Here is a 17,500-nt window from a genome sequence, read left to right on the forward strand (position 1 = left end):
ACTTCAGAAGCCGTGATGGCAATTTAAAGATGTTTACCACAAAAAATAACAATGCGCAAAGAGCCAGGGTTTACATGTTGCATCTATATTTTATAACTGTTGAGCAGAGTGGGGCAGCGGAAGCGTGCTGGGCCCATAACCCAGAGGTCGATGGATCGAAACCATCCTCTGCTAAAATCAGTTATTTTCAATGTTTCAGTCTTAAAATGAATAGCATTTAAAATCAGAATCAAGAATCCCTTGCTGCAGTACGTGTGGACTACCCAACACGTATTGCCCACATCAGATGCCGTGATGGCAATTTAAAGATGTTTACCACAAAAAATAACAATGTGCAAAGAGCCAGGGTTTACATGATGCATCTATAATTTGTAACTGTAAAGCAGAGTGGCGCAGCGGAAGCGTGCTGGGCCCATAACCCAGAGGTCGATGGATCGAAACCATTCTCTGCTAGTCGGAATATCTAGATTTATTTCAATCAATGAAATGAATTCCAATAACATATTTAGTCTAGCCTCAATAGATAGCATGAAGTGTTCTACTCACAATATTAGTGATACATAGTGATCATTTTAAAACAAATATCCGTTACGAAGATGATTGAGCGTGGGATTGGTAGCGAGACTGGGATGGATTGAAAAATAAAGAACGAGTATACCCATACCTTATTCTCATGTATTTCAGACCTTGCTAGTGCTTGGTTGGTCGTTCATTTCTTCGTTCTAGTCTCATGTTGTAAACTCATGTGTGCCCCAGTGGCCTAATAAGTCACTGGCCTCCTAAGCCAGGGATTGTGGGTTCGAGTCCCGTCTGGGGTGATTTGAAGCAGAGTGGCGCAGCGGAAGCGTCCTGGCCCCATAACCCAGAGGTCGATGGATCGAAACCATCCTCTGCTATAATCAGTTATTTTCAATGTTTCAGTCTTAAAATGAATAGCATTTAAAATCAGAATCAAGAATCCCTTGCTGCAGTACGTGTGGACTACCCAACACGTATTGCCCACATCAGATGCCGTGATGGCAATCTAAAGTTGTTTACCATAAAAAATAACAATGTGCATTGAGCTAGGGTTTAGATGATGCATCTATATTTTCTAATTGTTAAGCAGAGTGGCGAAGTGGAACCGTGCTGGGCCTATAACCCAGAGGTCGATGGATCGAAACCATCCTCTGCTAAAATCAGTTATTTTCAATGTTTCAGTCTTAAAATGAATAGCATTTAAAATCAGAATCAAGAATCCCTTGCTGCAGTACGTGTGGACTACCCAACACGTATTGCCCACATCAGATGCCGTGATGGCAATTTAAAGATGTTTACCACAAAAAATAACAATGCGCAAAGAGACAGGGTTTACATGATGCATCTATATTTGCTAACTGTTAAGCAGAGTGGCGAAGCGGAACCGTGCTGGGCCCATAACCCAGAGGTCGATGGATCGAAACCATCCTCTGCTAAAATTAGTTATTTTCAATGTTTCAGTCTTAAAATGAATAGCATTTAAAATCAGAATCAGGAATCCCTTGCTGCAGTACGTGTGGACTACCCAACACGTATTGCCCACATCAGATGCCGTGATGGCAATTTAAAGATGTTTACCACAAAAAATAACAGTGCGCAAAGAGCCAGGGTTTACATGATGCATCTATATATTGTGACTGTAAAGGAGAGTGGCGCAGCGGAAGCGTGCTGGGCCCATAACCCAGAGGTCGATGGATCGAAACCATTCTCTGCTAGTCGGAATATCTAGATTTATTTCAATCAATGAAATGAATTCCAATAACATATTTAGTCTAGCCTCAATAGACAGCATGAAGTGTTCTACTCACAATATTAGTGATACATAGTGATCATTTTAAAACAAATATCCGTTACGAAGATGATTGAGCGTGGGATTGGTAGCGAGACTGGGATGGATTGAAAAATAAAGAACGAGTATACCCATACCTTATTCTCATGTATTTCAGACCTTGCTAGTGCTTGGTTGGTCGTTCATTTCTTCGTTCTAGTCTCATGTTGTAAACTCATGTGTGCCCCAGTGGCCTAATAAGTCACTGGCCTCCTAAGCCAGGGATTGTGGGTTCGAGTCCCGTCTGGGGTGATTTGAAGCAGAGTGGCGCAGCGGAAGCGTCCTGGCCCCATAACCCAGAGGTCGATGGATCGAAACCATCCTCTGCTATAATCAGTTATTTTCAATGTTTCAGTCTTAAAATGAATAGCATTTAAAATCAGAATCAAGAATCCCTTGCTGCAGTACGTGTGGACTACCCAACACGTATTGCCCACATCAGATGCCGTGATGGCAATCTAAAGTTGTTTACCATAAAAAATAACAATGTGCATTGAGCTAGGGTTTAGATGATGCATCTATATTTTCTAACTGTTAAGCAGAGTGGCGAAGTGGAACCGTGCTGGGCCTATAACCCAGAGGTTGATGGATCGGAACCATCCTCTGCTAAAATTAGTTATTTTCAATGTTTCAGTCTTAAAATGAATAGCATTTAAAATCAGAATCAGGAATCCCTTGCTGCAGTACGTGTGGACTACCCAACACGTATTGCCCACATCAGATGCCGTGATGGCAATTTAAAGATGTTTACCACAAAAAATAACAATGCGCAAAGAGCCAGGGTTTACATGATGCATCTATATTTTGTAACTGTAAGGCAGAGTGGGGCAGCGGAAGCGTGCTGGGCCCATAACCCAGAGGTCGTTGGATCGAAACCATTCTCTGCTAGTCGGAATATCTAGAATTATTTCAATCAATGAAATGAATCCCAATAACATATTTAGTCTAGCCTCAATAGATAGCATGAAGTGTTCTACTCACAATATTAGTGATACATAGCGATCAATTTAAAACAAATATCCGTTACGAAGATGATTGAGCGTGGGAATGGTAGCGAGACCGGGGTGGATTGAAAAATAAAGAACGAGTATACCTATACCTTATTCTCATGAATTTCAGACCTTGCTAGTGCTTGGTTGGTCGTTCATTTCTTTGTTCTAGTCTCATGTTGTAGACACATGTGTGCCCCAGTGGCCTAATGGATAAGTCACTGGCCTCCTAAGCCAGGGATTGTGGCTTCGAGTCCCGTCTGGGGTGATTTGAAGCAGAGTGGCGCAGGGGAAGCGTGCTGGGCCCATAACCCAGAGGTCGATGGATCGAAACCATCTTCTGCTATAATCAGTTATTTTCAATGTTTCAGTCTTAAAATGAATAGCATTTAGAATCAAGAATCCCTTGCTGCAGTACGTGTGGACTACCCGACACGTATTGCCCACTTCAGAAGCCGTGATGGCAATTTAAAGATGTTTACCACAAAAAATAACAATGCGCAAAGAGCCAGGGTTTAGATGTTGCATCTATATTTTATAACTGTTAAGCAGAGTGGGGCAGCGGAAGCGTGCTGGGCCCATAACCCAGAGGTCGATGGATCGAAACCATCCTCTGCTAAAATCAGTTATTTTCAATGTTTCAGTCTTAAAATGAATAGCATTTAAAATCAGAATCAAGAATCCCTTGCTGCAGTACGTGTGGACTACCCAACACGTATTGCCCACATCAGATGCCGTGATGGCAATTTAAAGATGTTTACCACAAAAAATAACAATGCGCAAAGAGCCAGGGTTTAGATGATGCATCTATATTTTGTAACTGTAAAGCAGAGTGGCGCAGCGGAAGCGTGCTGGGCCCATAACCCAGAGGTCGATGGATCGAAACCATCCTCTGCTAAAATCAGTTATTTTCAATGTTTCAGTCTTAAAATGAATAGCATTTAAAATCAGAATCAAGAATCCCTTGCTGCAGTACGTGTGGACTACCCAACACGTATTGCCCACATCAGATGCCGTGATGGCAATTTAAAGATGTTTACCACAAAAAATAACAATGCGCAAAGAGCCAGGGTTTACATGATGCATCTATATATTGTAACTGTTAAGTAGAGTGGCGTAGCGGAACCGTGCTGGGCCCATAACCCAGAGGTCGATGGATCGAAACCATCCTCTGCTAATATCAGTTATTTTCAATGTTTCAGTCTTAAAATGAATAGCATTTAAAATCAGAATCAAGAATCCCTTGCTGCAGTACGTGTGGACTACCCGACACGTATTGCCCACTTCAGAAGCCGTGATGGCAATTTAAAGATGTTTACCACAAAAAATAGCAATGCGCAAAGAGCCAGGGTTTAGATGTTGCATCTATATTTTATCACTGTTAAGCAGAGTGGCGCAGGGGAAGCGTGCTGGGCCCATAACCCAGAGGTCGATGGATCGAAACCATCCTCTGCTAAAATCAGTTATTTTCAATGTTTCAGTCTTAAAATGAATAGCATTTAAAATCAGAATCAAGAATCCCTTGCTGCAGTACGTGTGGACTACCCAACACGCATTGCCCACATCAGATGCCGTGATGGCAATTTAAAGATGTTTACCACAAAAAATAACAATGCGCAAAGAGCCAGGGTTTAGATGTTGCATCTATATTTTATAACTGTTAAGCAGAGTGGGGCAGCGGAAGCGTGCTGGGCCCATAACCCAGAGGTCGATGGATCGAAACCATCCTCTGCTAAAATCAGTTATTTTCAATGTTTCAGTCTTAAAATGAATAGCATTTAAAATCAGAATCAAGAATCCCTTGCTGCAGTACGTGTGGACTACCCAACACGTATTGCCCACATCAGATGCCGTGATGGCAATTTAAAGATGTTTACCACAAAAAATAACAGTGCGCAAAGAGCCAGGGTTTACATGATGCATCTATACATTGTAACTGTAAAGTAGAGTGGCGCAGCGGAAGCGTGCTGGGCCCATAACCCAGAGGTCGATGGATCGAAATCATTCTCTGCTAGTCGGAATATCTAGAATTATTTCAATCAATGAAATGAATTCCAATAACATATTTAGTCTAGCCTCAATAGATAGCATGAAGTGTTCTACTCACAATATTAGTGATACGTAGCGATCATTTTAAAACAAATATCCGTTACGAAGATGATTGAGCGTGGGATTGGTAGCGAGACTGGGGTGGATTGAAAAATAAAGAACGAGTATACCTATACCTTATTCTCATGTTTTTCAGACCTTGCTAGTGCTTGGTTGGTCGTTCATTTCTTTGTTCTAGTCTCATGTTGTAGACTTATGTGTGCCCCAGTGGCCTAATGGATAAGTCACTGGCCAACTATGGCAGGGATTGTGGGTTTGAGTCCTGTCTGGGGTGATTTAAAGCAGAGTGGCGCAGCGGAAGCGTGCTGGGCCCATAACCCAGAGGTCGATGGATCGAAACCATCCTCTGCTAAAATTAGTTATTTTCAATGTTTCAGTCTTAAAATGAATAGCATTTAAAATCAGAATCAGGAATCCCTTGCTGCAGTACGTGTGGACTACCCAACACGTATTGCCCACATCAGATGCCGTGATGGCAATTTAAAGATGTTTACCACAAAAAATAACAATGCGCAAAGAGCCAGGGTTTCCATGATGCATCTATATATTGTAACTGTAAAGCAGAGTGGCGCAGCGGAAGCGTGCTGGGCCCATAACCCAGAGGTCGATGGATCGAAACCATCCTCTGCTATAATCAGTTATTTTCAATGTTTCAGTCTTAAAATGAATAGCATTTAGAATCAAGAATCCCTTGCTGCAGTACGTGTGGACTACCCGACACCTATTGCCCACTTCAGAAGCCGTGATGGCAATTTAAAGATGTTTACCACAAAAAATAACAATGCGCAAAGAGCCAGGGTTTAGATGTTGCATCTATATTTTATAACTGTTAAGCAGAGTGGGGCAGCGGAAGCGTGCTGGGCCCATAACCCAGAGGTCGATGGATCGAAACCATCCTCTGCTAAAATCAGTTATTTTCAATGTTTCAGTCTTAAAATGAATAGCATTTAAAATCAGAATCAAGAATCCCTTGCTGCAGTACGTGTGGACTACCCAACACGTATTGCCCACATCAGATGCCGTGATGGCAATTTAAAGATGTTTACCACAAAAAATAACAGTGCGCAAAGAGCCAGGGTTTACATGATGCATCTATATATTGTGACTGTAAAGGAGAGTGGCGCAGCGGAAGCGTGCTGGGCCCATAACCCAGAGGTCGATGGATCGAAACCATTCTCTGCTAGTCGGAATATCTAGATTTATTTCAATCAATGAAATGAATTCCAATAACATATTTAGTCTAGCCTCGATAGATAGCATGAAGTGTTCTACTCACAATATTAGTGATACATAGTGATCATTTTAAAACAAATATCCGTTACGAAGATGATTGAGCGTGGGATTGGTAGCGAGACTGGGGTGGATTGAAAAATAAAGAACGAGTATACCCATACCTTATTCTCATGTATTTCAGACCTTGCTAGTGCTTGGTTGGTCGTTCATTTCTTCGTTCTAGTCTCATGTTGTAAACTCATGTGTGCCCCAGTGGCCTAATAAGTCACTGGCCTCCTAAGCCAGGGATTGTGGGTTCGAGTCCCGTCTGGGTTGATTTGAAGCAGAGTGGCGCAGCGGAAGCGTCCTGGCCCCATAACCCAGAGGTCGATGGATCGAAACCATCCTCTGCTATAATCAGTTATTTTCAATGTTTCAGTCTTAAAATGAATAGCATTTAAAATCAGAATCAAGAATCCCTTGCTGCAGTACGTGTGGACTACCCAACACGTATTGCCCACATCAGATGCCGTGATGGCAATTTAAAGTTGTTTACCATAAAAAATAACAATGTGCATTGAGCTAGGGTTTAGATGATGCATCTATATTTTCTAACTGTTAAGCAGAGTGGCGAAGTGGAACCGTGCTGGGCCTATAACCCAGAGGTTGATGGATCGAAACCATCCTCTGCTAAAATTAGTTATTTTCAATGTTTCAGTCTTAAAATGAATAGCATTTAAAATCAGAATCAGGAATCCCTTGCTGCAGTACGTGTGGACTACCCAACACGTATTGCCCACATCAGATGCCGTGATGGCAATTTAAAGATGTTTACCACAAAAAATAACAATGCGCAAAGAGCCAGGGTTTTCATGATGCATCTATATTTTGTAACTGTAAGGCAGAGTGGCGCAGCGGAAGCGTGCTGGGCCCATAACCCAGAGGTCGTTGGATCGAAACCATTCTCTGCTAGTCGGAATATCTAGAATTATTTCAATCAATGAAATGAATCCCAATAACATATTTAGTCTAGCCTCAATAGATAGCATGAAGTGTTCTACTCACAATATTAGTGATACATAGCGATCAATTTAAAACAAATATCCGTTACGAAGATGATTGAGCGTGGGAATGGTAGCGAGACTGGGGTGGATTGAAAAATAAAGAACGAGTATACCTATACCTTATTCTCATGAATTTCAGACCTTGCTAGTGCTTGGTTGGTCGTTCATTTCTTTGTTCTAGTCTCATGTTGTAGACACATGTGTGCCCCAGTGGCCTAATGGATAAGTCACTGGCCTCCTAAGCCAGGGATTGTGGGTTCGAGTCCCGTCTGGGGTGATTTGAAGCAGAGTGGCGCAGGGGAAGCGTGCTGGGCCCATAACCCAGAGGTCGATGGATCGAAACCATCCTCTGCTATAATCAGTTATTTTCAATGTTTCAGTCTTAAAATGAATAGCATTTAGAATCAAGAATCCCTTGCTGCAGTACGTGTGGACTACCCGACACGTATTGCCCACTTCAGAAGCCGTGATGGCAATTTAAAGATGTTTACCACAAAAAATAACAATGCGCAAAGAGCCAGGGTTTAGATGTTGCATCTATATTTTATAACTGTTAAGCAGAGTGGGGCAGCGGAAGCGTGCTGGGCCCATAACCCAGAGGTCGATGGATCGAAACCATCCTCTGCTAAAATCAGTTATTTTCAATGTTTCAGTCTTAAAATGAATAGCATTTAAAATCAGAATCAAGAATCCCTTGCTGCAGTACGTGTGGACTACCCAACACGTATTGCCCACATCAGATGCCGTGATGGCAATTTAAAGATGTTTACCACAAAAAATAACAATGCGCAAAGAGCCAGGGTTTACATGATGCATCTATATTTTGTAAGTGTAAAGCAGAGTGGCGCAGCGGAAGCGTGCTGGGCCCATAACCCAGAGGTCGATGGATCGAAACCATCCTCTGCTATAATCAGTTGTCTTCAATGTTTCAGTCTTAAAATGAATAGCATTTAAAATCAGAATCAAGAAACCCTTGCTGCAGTACGTGTGGACTACCCGACACGTATTGCCCACTTCAGAAGCCGTGATGGCAATTTAAAGATGTTTACCACAAAAAATAGCAATGCGCAAAGAGCCAGGGTTTAGATGTTGCATCTATATTTTATAATTGTTATGCAGAGTGGGGTAGCGGAAGCGTGCTGGGCCCATAACCCAGAGGTCGATGGATCGAAACCATCCTCTGCTAAAATCAGTTATTTTCAATGTTTCAGTCTTAAAATGAATAGCATTTAAAATCAGAATCAAGAATCCCTTGCTGCAGTACGTGTGGACTACCCAACACGTATTGCCCACATCAGATGCCGTGATGGCAATTTAAAGATGTTTACCACAAAAAATAACAATGCGCAAAGAGCCAGGGTTTACATGATGCATCTATATATTGTAACTGTTAAGTAGAGTGGCGTAGCGGAACCGTGCTGGGCCCATAACCCAGAGGTCGATGGATCGAAACCATCCTCTGCTAATATCAGTTATTTTCAATGTTTCAGTCTTGAAATGAATAGCATTTAAAATCAGAATCAAGAATCCCTTGCTGCAGTACGTGTGGACTACCCGACACGTATTGCCCACTTCAGAAGCCGTGATGGCAATTTAAAGATGTTTACCACAAAAAATAGCAATGCGCAAAGAGCCAGGGTTTAGATGTTGCATCTATATTTTATAACTGTTAAGCAGAGTGGGGTAGCGGAAGCGTGCTGGGCCCATAACCCAGAGGTCGATGGATCGAAACCATCCTCTGCTAAAATCAGTTATTTTCAATGTTTCAGTCTTAAGATGAATAGCATTTAAAATCAGAATCAAGAATCCCTTGCTGCAGTACGTGTGGACTACCCAACACGTATTGCCCATATCAGATGCCGTGATGGCAATTTAAAGATGTTTACCACAAAAAATAACAATGCGCAAAGAGCCAGGGTTTACATGATGCATCTATATATTGTAACTGTTAAGTAGAGTGGCGTAGCGGAACCGTGCTGGGCCCATAACCCAGAGGTCGATGGATCGAAACCATCCTCTGCTAATATCAGTTATTTTCAATGTTTCAGTCTTAAAATGAATAGCATTTAAAATCGGAATCAGGAATCCCTTGCTGCAGTACGTGTGGACTACCCACACGTATTGCCCACATCAGATACCGTGATGGCAATTTAAAGATGTTTACCACAAAAAATAACAGTGCGCAAAGAGCCAGGGTTTACATGATGCATCTATACATTGTAACTGTAAAGCAGAGTGGCGCAGCGGAAGCGTGCTGGGCCCATAACCCAGAGGTCGATGGATAGAAACCATTCTCTGCTAGTCGGAATATCTAGAATTACTTCAATCAATGAAATGAATTCCAATAACATATTTAGTCTAGCCTCAATAGATAGCATGAAGTGTTCTACTCACAATATTAGTGATACATAGCGATCATTTTAAAACAAATATCCGTTACGAAGATGATTGAGCGTGGGATTGGTAGCGAGACTGGGGTGGATTGAAAAATAAAGAACGAGTATACCTATACCTTATTCTCATGTTTTTCAGACCTTGCTAGTGCTTTGTTGGTCGTTCATTTCTTTGTTCTAGTCTCATGTTGTAGACCTATGTGTGCCCCAGTGGCCTAATGGATAAGTCACTGGCCTACTATGGCAGGGATTGTGGGTTTGAGTCCTGTCTGGGGTGATTTAAAGCAGAGTGGCGCAGCGGAAGCGTGCTGGGCCCATAACCCAGAGGTCGATGGATCGAAACCATCCTCTGCTAAAATTAGTTATTTTCAATGTTTCAGTCTTAAAATGAATAGCATTTAAAATCAGAATCAGGAATCCCTTGCTGCAGTACGTGTGGACTACCCAACACGTATTGCCCACATCAGATGCCGTGATGGCAATTTAAAGATGTTTACCACAAAAAATAACAATGCGCAAAGAGCCAGGGTTTCCATGATGCATCTATATTTTGTAACTGTAAAGCAGAGTGGCGCAGCGGAAGCGTGCTGGGCCCATAACCCAGAGGTCGATGGATCGAAACCATTCTCTGCTAGTCGGAATTTCTAGAATTATTTCAATCAATGAAATTAATTCCGATAACATATTTAGTCTAGCCTCAATAGATAGCATGAAGTGTTCTACTCACAATATTAGTGATACATAGTGATCATTTTAAAACAAATATCCGTTACGAAGATGATTGAGCGTGGGATTGGTAGCGAGACTGGGGTGGATTGAAAAATAAAGAACGAGTATACCTATACCTTATTCTCATGTATTTCAGACCTTGCTAGTGCTTGGTTGGTCGTTCATTTCTTCGTTCTAGTCTCATGTTGTAGACACATGTGTGCCCCAGCGGCCTAATGGATAAGTCACTGGCCTCCTATGCCAGGGATTGTGGGTTTGAGTCCTGTCTGGGGTGATTTGAAGCAGAGTGGCGCAGCGGAAGCGTGCTGGGCCCATAACCCAGAGGTCGATGGATCGAAACCATTCTCTGCTATAATCAGTTATTTTCAATGTTTCAGTCTTAAAATAGCATTTAAAATCAGAATCAAGAATCCCTTGCTGCAGTACGTGTGGACTACCCAACACGTATTGCCCACATCAGATGCCGTGATGGCAATTTAAAGATGTTTACCACAAAAAATAACAGTGCGCAAAGAGCCAGGGTTTACATGATGCATCTATATATTATAACTGTAAAGCAGAGTGGCGCAGCGGAAGCGTGCTGGGCCCATAACCCAGAGGTCGATGGATCGAAACCATTCTCTGCTAGTCGGAATATCTAGAATTATTTCAATCAATGAATTGCAATAAGATATTTAGTCTAGCCTCAATAGATAGCATGAAGTGTTCTACTCACAATATTAGTGATGCATAGCGATCCTTTTTAAACAAATATCCGTTACGAAGATGATTGAGCGTGGGATTGGTAGCGAGACTGGGGTGGATTGAAAAATAAAGAACGAGTAAACCCATACCTTATTCTCATGTATTTCAGACCTTGCTAGTGCTTGGTTGGTCGTTCATTTCTTTGTTCTAGTCTCATGTTGTAAACTCATGTGTGCCCCAGTGGCCTAATAAGTCACTGGCCTCCTAAGCCAGGGATTGTGGGTTCGAGTCCCGTCTGGGGTGATTTGAAGCAGAGTGGCGCAGCGGAAGCGTGCTGGGCCCATAACCCAGAGGTCGATGGATCGAAACCATCCTCTGCTAAAATCAGTTATTTTCAATGTTTCAGTCTTAAAATGAATAGCATTTAAAATCAGAATCAAGAATCCCTTGCTGCAGTACGTGTGGACTACCCAACACGTATTGCCCACATCAGATGCCATGATGGCAATTTAAAGATGTTTACCACAAAAAATAACAATGCGCAAAGAGCCAGGGTTTAAATGATGCATCTATATTTTTTGTAACTGTAAAGTAGAGTGGCGCAGCGGAAGCGTGCTGGGCCCATAACCCAGAGGTCGATGGATCGAAACCATGCTCTGCTAGTCGGATTATCTAGAATTATTTCAATCAATGAAATGAATTGCAATAACATATTTAGTCTAGCCTCAATAGATAGCATGAAGTGTTCTACTCACAATATTAGTGATACATAGCGATCATTTTAAAACAAATATCCGTTACGAAGATGATTGAGCGTGGGATTGGTAGCGAGACTGGGGTGGATTGAAAAATAAAGAACGAGTATACCTATACCTTATTCTCATGTATTTCACACCTTGCTAGTGCTTGGTTGGTTGTTCATTTCTTTGTTCTAGTCTCATGTTGTAGACACATGTGTGCCCCAGTGGCCTAATGGATAAGGCACTGGCCTCCTAAGCCAGGGATTGTGGGTTCGAGTCCCGTCTGGGGTGATTTTAAGCAGAATGGCGCAGCGGAAGCGTGCTGGGCCCATAACCCAGAGGTCGATGGATCGAAACCATCCTCTGCTATAATCAGTTCTTTTCAATGTTTCAGTCTTAAAATGAATAGCATTTAAAATCAGAATCAAGAATCCCTTGCTGCAGTACGTGTGGACTACCCAACACGTATTGCCCACATCAGATGCCGTGATGGCAATTTAAAGATGTTTACCAAAAAAAAAAAACAATGCGCAAAGAGCCAGGGTTTAAATGATGCATCTATACATTGTAACTGTAAAGCAGAGTGGCGTAGCGGAAGCGTGCTGGGCCCATAACCCAGAGGTCGATGGATCGAAACCATCCTCTGCTAGTAGGAATACCTAAAATTGCATCAATCAATGAATTGCAATTAGGTATTTAGTGTAGCCTCAATAGATAGCATGAAGTGTTCTACTCACAATATTAGTGATACATAGCGATCATTTTAAAAAAAATATCCGTTACGAAGATGATTGAGCGTGGGATTGGTAGCGAGACTGGGGTGGATTGAAAAATAAAGAACGAGTATACCCATACCTTATTCTCATGTATTTCAGACCTTGCTAGTGCTTGGTTGGTCGTTCATTTCTTTGTTCTAGTCTCATGTTGCAAACTCATGTGTGCCCCAGTGGCCTAATAAGTCACTGGCCCCCTAAGCCAGGGATTGTGGGTTCGAGTCCCGTCTGGGGTGATTTGAAGCAGAGTGGCGCAGCGGAAGCGTGCTGGGCCCATAACCCAGAGGTCGATGGATCGAACCCTCCTCTGCTATAATCAGTTAATTTCAATGTTTCAGTCTTAAAATAGCATTTAAAATCATAATCAAGAATCCCTTGCTGCAGTACGTGTTGACTACCCAACACGGATTGCCCACATCAGATGCCGTGATGGCAATTTAAAGCCGTTTACCATAGAAAATAACAATGTGCATTGAGCTAGGGTTTAGCTGATGCATCTATAATTTGTAACTGTAAAGCAGAGTGGCGCAGCGGAAGCGTGCTGGACCCATAACCCAGAGGTCGATGGATCGAAACCATCCTCTGCTAAAATCAGTTATTTTCAAGGTTTCAGTCTTAAAATGAATAGCATTTAAAATCAGAATCAAGAATCCCTTGCTGCAGTACGTGTGGACTACCCAACACGTATTGCCCACATCAGATGCCGTGATGGCAATTTAAAGATGTTTACCACAAAAAATAACAATGCGGAAAGAGCCAGGGTTTACATGATGCATCTATATTTTGCAACTGTAAAGCAGAGTGGCGTAGCGGAAGCGTGCTGGGCCCATAACCCAGAGGTCGATGGATCGGAACCATGCTCTGCTAGTCGGATTATCTAGAATTATTTCAATCAATGAAATGAATTGCAATAACATATTTAGTCTAGCCTCAATAGATAGCATGAAGTGTTCTACTCACAATATTGGTGATACATAGCGATCATTTTAAAACAAATATCCGTTACGAAGATGATTGAGCGTGGGATTGGTAGCGAGACTGGGGTGGATTGAAAAATAAAGAACGAGTATACCTATACCTTATTCTCATGTATTTCACACCTTGCTAGTGCTTGGTTGGTTGTTCATTTCTTTGTTCTAGTCTCATGTTGTAGACACATGTGTGCCCCAGTGGCCTAATGGATAAAGCACTGGCCTCCTAAGCCAGGGATTGTGGGTTCGAGTCCCGTCTGGGGTGATTTTAAGCAGAATGGCACAGCGGAAGCGTGCTGGGCCCATAACCCAGAGGTCGATGGATCGAAACCATCCTCTGCTATAATCAGTTATTTTCAATGTTTCAGTCTTAAAATGAATAGCATTTAAAATCAGAATCAAGAATCCCTTGCTGCAGTACGTGTGGACTACCCAACACGTATTGCCCACATCAGATGCCGTGATGGCAATTTAAAGATGTTTACCAAAAAAAAAAAACAATGCGCAAAGAGCCAGGGTTTAAATCATGCATCTATACATTGTAACTGTAAAGCAGAGTGGCGTAGCGGAAGCGTGCTGGGCCCATAAACCAGAGGTCGATGGATCGAAACCATCCTCTGCTAGTAGGAATACCTAAAATTGCATCAATCAATGAATTGCAATTAGGTATTTAGTGTAGCCTCAATAGATAGCATGAAGTGTTCTACTCACAATATTAGTGATACATAGCGATCATTTTAAAAAAAATATCCGTTACGAAGATGATTGAGCGTGGGATTGGTAGCGAGACTGGGGTGGATTGAAAAATAAAGAACGAGTATACCCATACCTTATTCTCATGTATTTCAGACCTTGCTAGTGCTTGGTTGGTCGTTCATTTCTTTGTTCTAGTCTCATGTTGCAAACTCATGTGTGCCCCAGTGGCCTAATAAGTCACTGGCCCCCTAAGCCAGGGATTGTGGGTTCGAGTCCCGTCTGGGGTGATTTGAAGCAGAGTGGCGCAGCGGAAGCGTGCTGGGCCCATAACCCAGAGGTCGATGGATCGAACCCTCCTCTGCTATAATCAGTTAATTTCAATGTTTTAGTCTTAAAATAGCATTTAAAATCATAATCAAGAATCCCTTGCTGCAGTACGTGTTGACTACCCAACACGGATTGCCCACATCAGATGCCGTGATGGCAATTTAAAGCCGTTTACCATAGAAAATAACAATGTGCATTGAGCTAGGGTTTAGCTGATGCATCTATAATTTGTAACTGTAAAGCAGAGTGGCGCAGCGGAAGCGTGCTGGACCCATAACCCAGAGGTCGATGGATCGAAACCATCCTCTGCTAAAATCAGTTATTTTCAAGGTTTCAGTCTTAAAATGAATAGCATTTAAAATCAGAATCAAGAATCCCTTGCTGCAGTACGTGTGGACTACCCAACACGTATTGCCCACATCAGATGCCGTGATGGCAATTTAAAGATGCTTACCACAAAAAATAACAATGCGGAAAGAGCCAGGGTTTACATGATGCATCTATATTTTGCAACTGTAAAGCAGAGTGGCGTAGCGGAAGCGTGCTGGGCCCATAACCCAGAGGTCGATGGATCGAAACCATCCTCTGCTAAAATCAGTTATTTTCAAGGTTTCAGTCTTAAAATGAATAGCATTTAAAATCAGAATCAAGAATCCCTTGCTGCAGTACGTGTGGACTACCCAACACGTATTGCCCACATCAGATGCCGTGATGGCAATTTAAAGATGTTTACCACAAAAAATAACAATGCGGAAAGAGCCAGGGTTTACATGATGCATCTATATTTTGCAACTGTAAAGCAGAGTGGCGTAGCGGAAGCGTCCTGGGCCCATAACCCAGAGGTCGATGGATCGAAACCATGCTCTGCTAGTCGGATTATCTAGAATTATTTCAATCAATGAAATGAATTGCAATAACATATTTAGTCTAGCCTCAATAGATAGCATGAAGTGTTCTACTCACAATATTAGTGATACATAGCGATCATTTTAAAACAAATATCCGTTACGAAGATGATTGAGCGTGGGATTGGTAGCGAGACTGGGGTGGATTGAAAAATAAAGAACGAGTATACCTATACCTTATTCTCATGTATTTCACACCTTGCTAGTGCTTGGTTGGTTGTTCATTTCTTTGTTCTAGTCTCATGTTGTAGACACATGTGTGCCCCAGTGGCCTAATGGATAAGGCACTGGCCTCCTAAGCCAGGGATTGTGGGTTCGAGTCCCGTCTGGGGTGATTTTAAGCAGAATGGCGCAGCGGAAGCGTGCTGGGCCCATAACCCAGAGGTCGATGGATCGAAACCATCCTCTGCTATAATCAGTTATTTTCAATGTTTCAGTCTTAAAATGAATAGCATTTAAAATCAGAATCAAGAATCCCTTGCTGCAGTACGTGTGGACTACCCAACACGTATTGCCCACATCAGATGCCGTGATGGCAATTTAAAGATGTTTACCAAAAAAAAAAAACAATGCGCAAAGAGCCAGGGTTTAAATGATGCATCTATACATTGTAACTGTAAAGCAGAGTGGCGTAGCGGAAGCGTGCTGGGCCCATAACCCAGAGGTCGATGGATCGAAACCATCCTCTGCTAGTAGGAATACCTAAAATTGCATCAATCAATGAATTGCAATTAGGTATTTAGTGTAGCCTCAATAGATAGCATGAAGTGTTCTACTCACAATATTAGTGATACATAGCGATCATTTTAAAAAAAATATCCGTTACGAAGATGATTGAGCGTGGGATTGGTAGCGAGACTGGGGTGGATTGAAAAATAAAGAACGAGTATACCCATACCTTATTCTCATGTATTTCAGACCTTGCTAGTGCTTGGTTGGTCGTTCATTTCTTTGTTCTAGTCTCATGTTGCAAACTCATGTGTGCCCCAGTGGCCTAATAAGTCACTGGCCCCCTAAGCCAGGGATTGTGGGTTCGAGTCCCGTCTGGGGTGATTTGAAGCAGAGTGGCGCAGCGGAAGCGTGCTGGGCCCATAACCCAGAGGTCGATGGATCGAACCCTCCTCTGCTATAATCAGTTAATTTCAATGTTTCAGTCTTAAAATAGCATTTAAAATCATAATCAAGAATCCCTTGCTGCAGTACGTGTTGACTACCCAACACGGATTGCCCACATCAGATGCCGTGATGGCAATTTAAAGCCGTTTACCATAGAAAATAACAATGTGCATTGAGCTAGGGTTTAGCTGATGCATCTATAATTTGTAACTGTAAAGCAGAGTGGCGCAGCGGAAGCGTGCTGGACCCATAACCCAGAGGTCGATGGATCGAAACCATCCTCTGCTAAAATCAGTTATTTTCAAGGTTTCAGTCTTAAAATGAATAGCATTTAAAATCAGAATCAAGAATCCCTTGCTGCAGTACGTGTGGACTACCCAACACGTATTGCCCACATCAGATGCCGTGATGGCAATTTAAAGATGTTTACCACAAAAAATAACAATGCGGAAAGAGCCAGGGTTTACATGATGCATCTATATTTTGCAACTGTAAAGCAGAGTGGCGTAGCGGAAGCGTGCTGGGCCCATAACCCAGAGGTCGATGGATCGAAACCATCCTCTGCTAGTAGGAATACCTAAAATTGCATCAATCAATCAATGAAATGAATTGCAATTAAATATTTAGTCTAGCCTCAATAGATAGCATGAAGTGTTCTACTCACAATATTAGTGATACATAGCGATCATTTTAAAACAAATATCCGTTACGAAGATGATTGAGCGTGGGATTGGTAGCGAGACTGGGGTGGATTGAAAAATAAAGAACGAGTATACCCATACCTTATTCTCATGTATTTCAGACCTTGCTAGTGCTTGGTTGGTCGTTCATTTCTTTGTTCTAGTCTCATGTTGTAAACTCATGTGTGCCCCAGTGGCCTAATAAGTCACTGGCCTCCTAAGCCAGGGATTGTGGGTTCGAGTCCCGTCTGGGGTGATTTGAAGCA

The 17,500-nt window shown here is 42.3% G+C and overlaps 13 non-coding genes across 13 annotated transcripts; all 13 read left to right on the forward strand.

Annotated features, from left to right (window-relative positions):
- The first annotated feature begins 1,103 nt into the window (after window positions 1–1,103).
- Window positions 1,104–1,175, forward strand: trnai-uau (transfer RNA isoleucine (anticodon UAU)). The gene has a single exon. It is a non-coding gene; the product is annotated as a tRNA-Ile (tRNA).
- A 2,486-nt stretch (window positions 1,176–3,661) lies between these two features.
- Window positions 3,662–3,733, forward strand: trnam-cau (transfer RNA methionine (anticodon CAU)). Its single transcript has one exon. It is a non-coding gene; the product is annotated as a tRNA-Met (tRNA).
- A 1,491-nt stretch (window positions 3,734–5,224) lies between these two features.
- trnam-cau (transfer RNA methionine (anticodon CAU)) lies at window positions 5,225–5,296 on the forward strand. Its single transcript has one exon. It is a non-coding gene; the product is annotated as a tRNA-Met (tRNA).
- Window positions 5,297–5,503: 207 nt separating this feature from the next.
- trnam-cau (transfer RNA methionine (anticodon CAU)) lies at window positions 5,504–5,575 on the forward strand. Its single transcript has one exon. It is a non-coding gene; the product is annotated as a tRNA-Met (tRNA).
- Window positions 5,576–6,777: 1,202 nt separating this feature from the next.
- On the forward strand, window positions 6,778–6,849 carry trnai-uau (transfer RNA isoleucine (anticodon UAU)). Its single transcript has one exon. It is a non-coding gene; the product is annotated as a tRNA-Ile (tRNA).
- Window positions 6,850–7,424: 575 nt separating this feature from the next.
- Window positions 7,425–7,497, forward strand: trnar-ccu (transfer RNA arginine (anticodon CCU)). Its single transcript has one exon. It is a non-coding gene; the product is annotated as a tRNA-Arg (tRNA).
- Window positions 7,498–7,503: 6 nt separating this feature from the next.
- On the forward strand, window positions 7,504–7,575 carry trnam-cau (transfer RNA methionine (anticodon CAU)). The gene has a single exon. It is a non-coding gene; the product is annotated as a tRNA-Met (tRNA).
- Window positions 7,576–8,055: 480 nt separating this feature from the next.
- Window positions 8,056–8,127, forward strand: trnam-cau (transfer RNA methionine (anticodon CAU)). The gene has a single exon. It is a non-coding gene; the product is annotated as a tRNA-Met (tRNA).
- A 1,769-nt stretch (window positions 8,128–9,896) lies between these two features.
- trnam-cau (transfer RNA methionine (anticodon CAU)) lies at window positions 9,897–9,968 on the forward strand. Its single transcript has one exon. It is a non-coding gene; the product is annotated as a tRNA-Met (tRNA).
- Window positions 9,969–11,335: 1,367 nt separating this feature from the next.
- trnam-cau (transfer RNA methionine (anticodon CAU)) lies at window positions 11,336–11,407 on the forward strand. The gene has a single exon. It is a non-coding gene; the product is annotated as a tRNA-Met (tRNA).
- A 577-nt stretch (window positions 11,408–11,984) lies between these two features.
- Window positions 11,985–12,057, forward strand: trnar-ccu (transfer RNA arginine (anticodon CCU)). Its single transcript has one exon. It is a non-coding gene; the product is annotated as a tRNA-Arg (tRNA).
- Window positions 12,058–13,702: 1,645 nt separating this feature from the next.
- Window positions 13,703–13,775, forward strand: trnar-ccu (transfer RNA arginine (anticodon CCU)). Its single transcript has one exon. It is a non-coding gene; the product is annotated as a tRNA-Arg (tRNA).
- Window positions 13,776–15,699: 1,924 nt separating this feature from the next.
- On the forward strand, window positions 15,700–15,772 carry trnar-ccu (transfer RNA arginine (anticodon CCU)). The gene has a single exon. It is a non-coding gene; the product is annotated as a tRNA-Arg (tRNA).
- Window positions 15,773–17,500: the final 1,728 nt, after the last annotated feature.

This window comes from Gadus morhua, chromosome 6 (genome assembly GCF_902167405.1).
Source record: "Gadus morhua chromosome 6, gadMor3.0, whole genome shotgun sequence".
NCBI lineage: Eukaryota > Metazoa > Chordata > Actinopteri > Gadiformes > Gadidae > Gadus > Gadus morhua.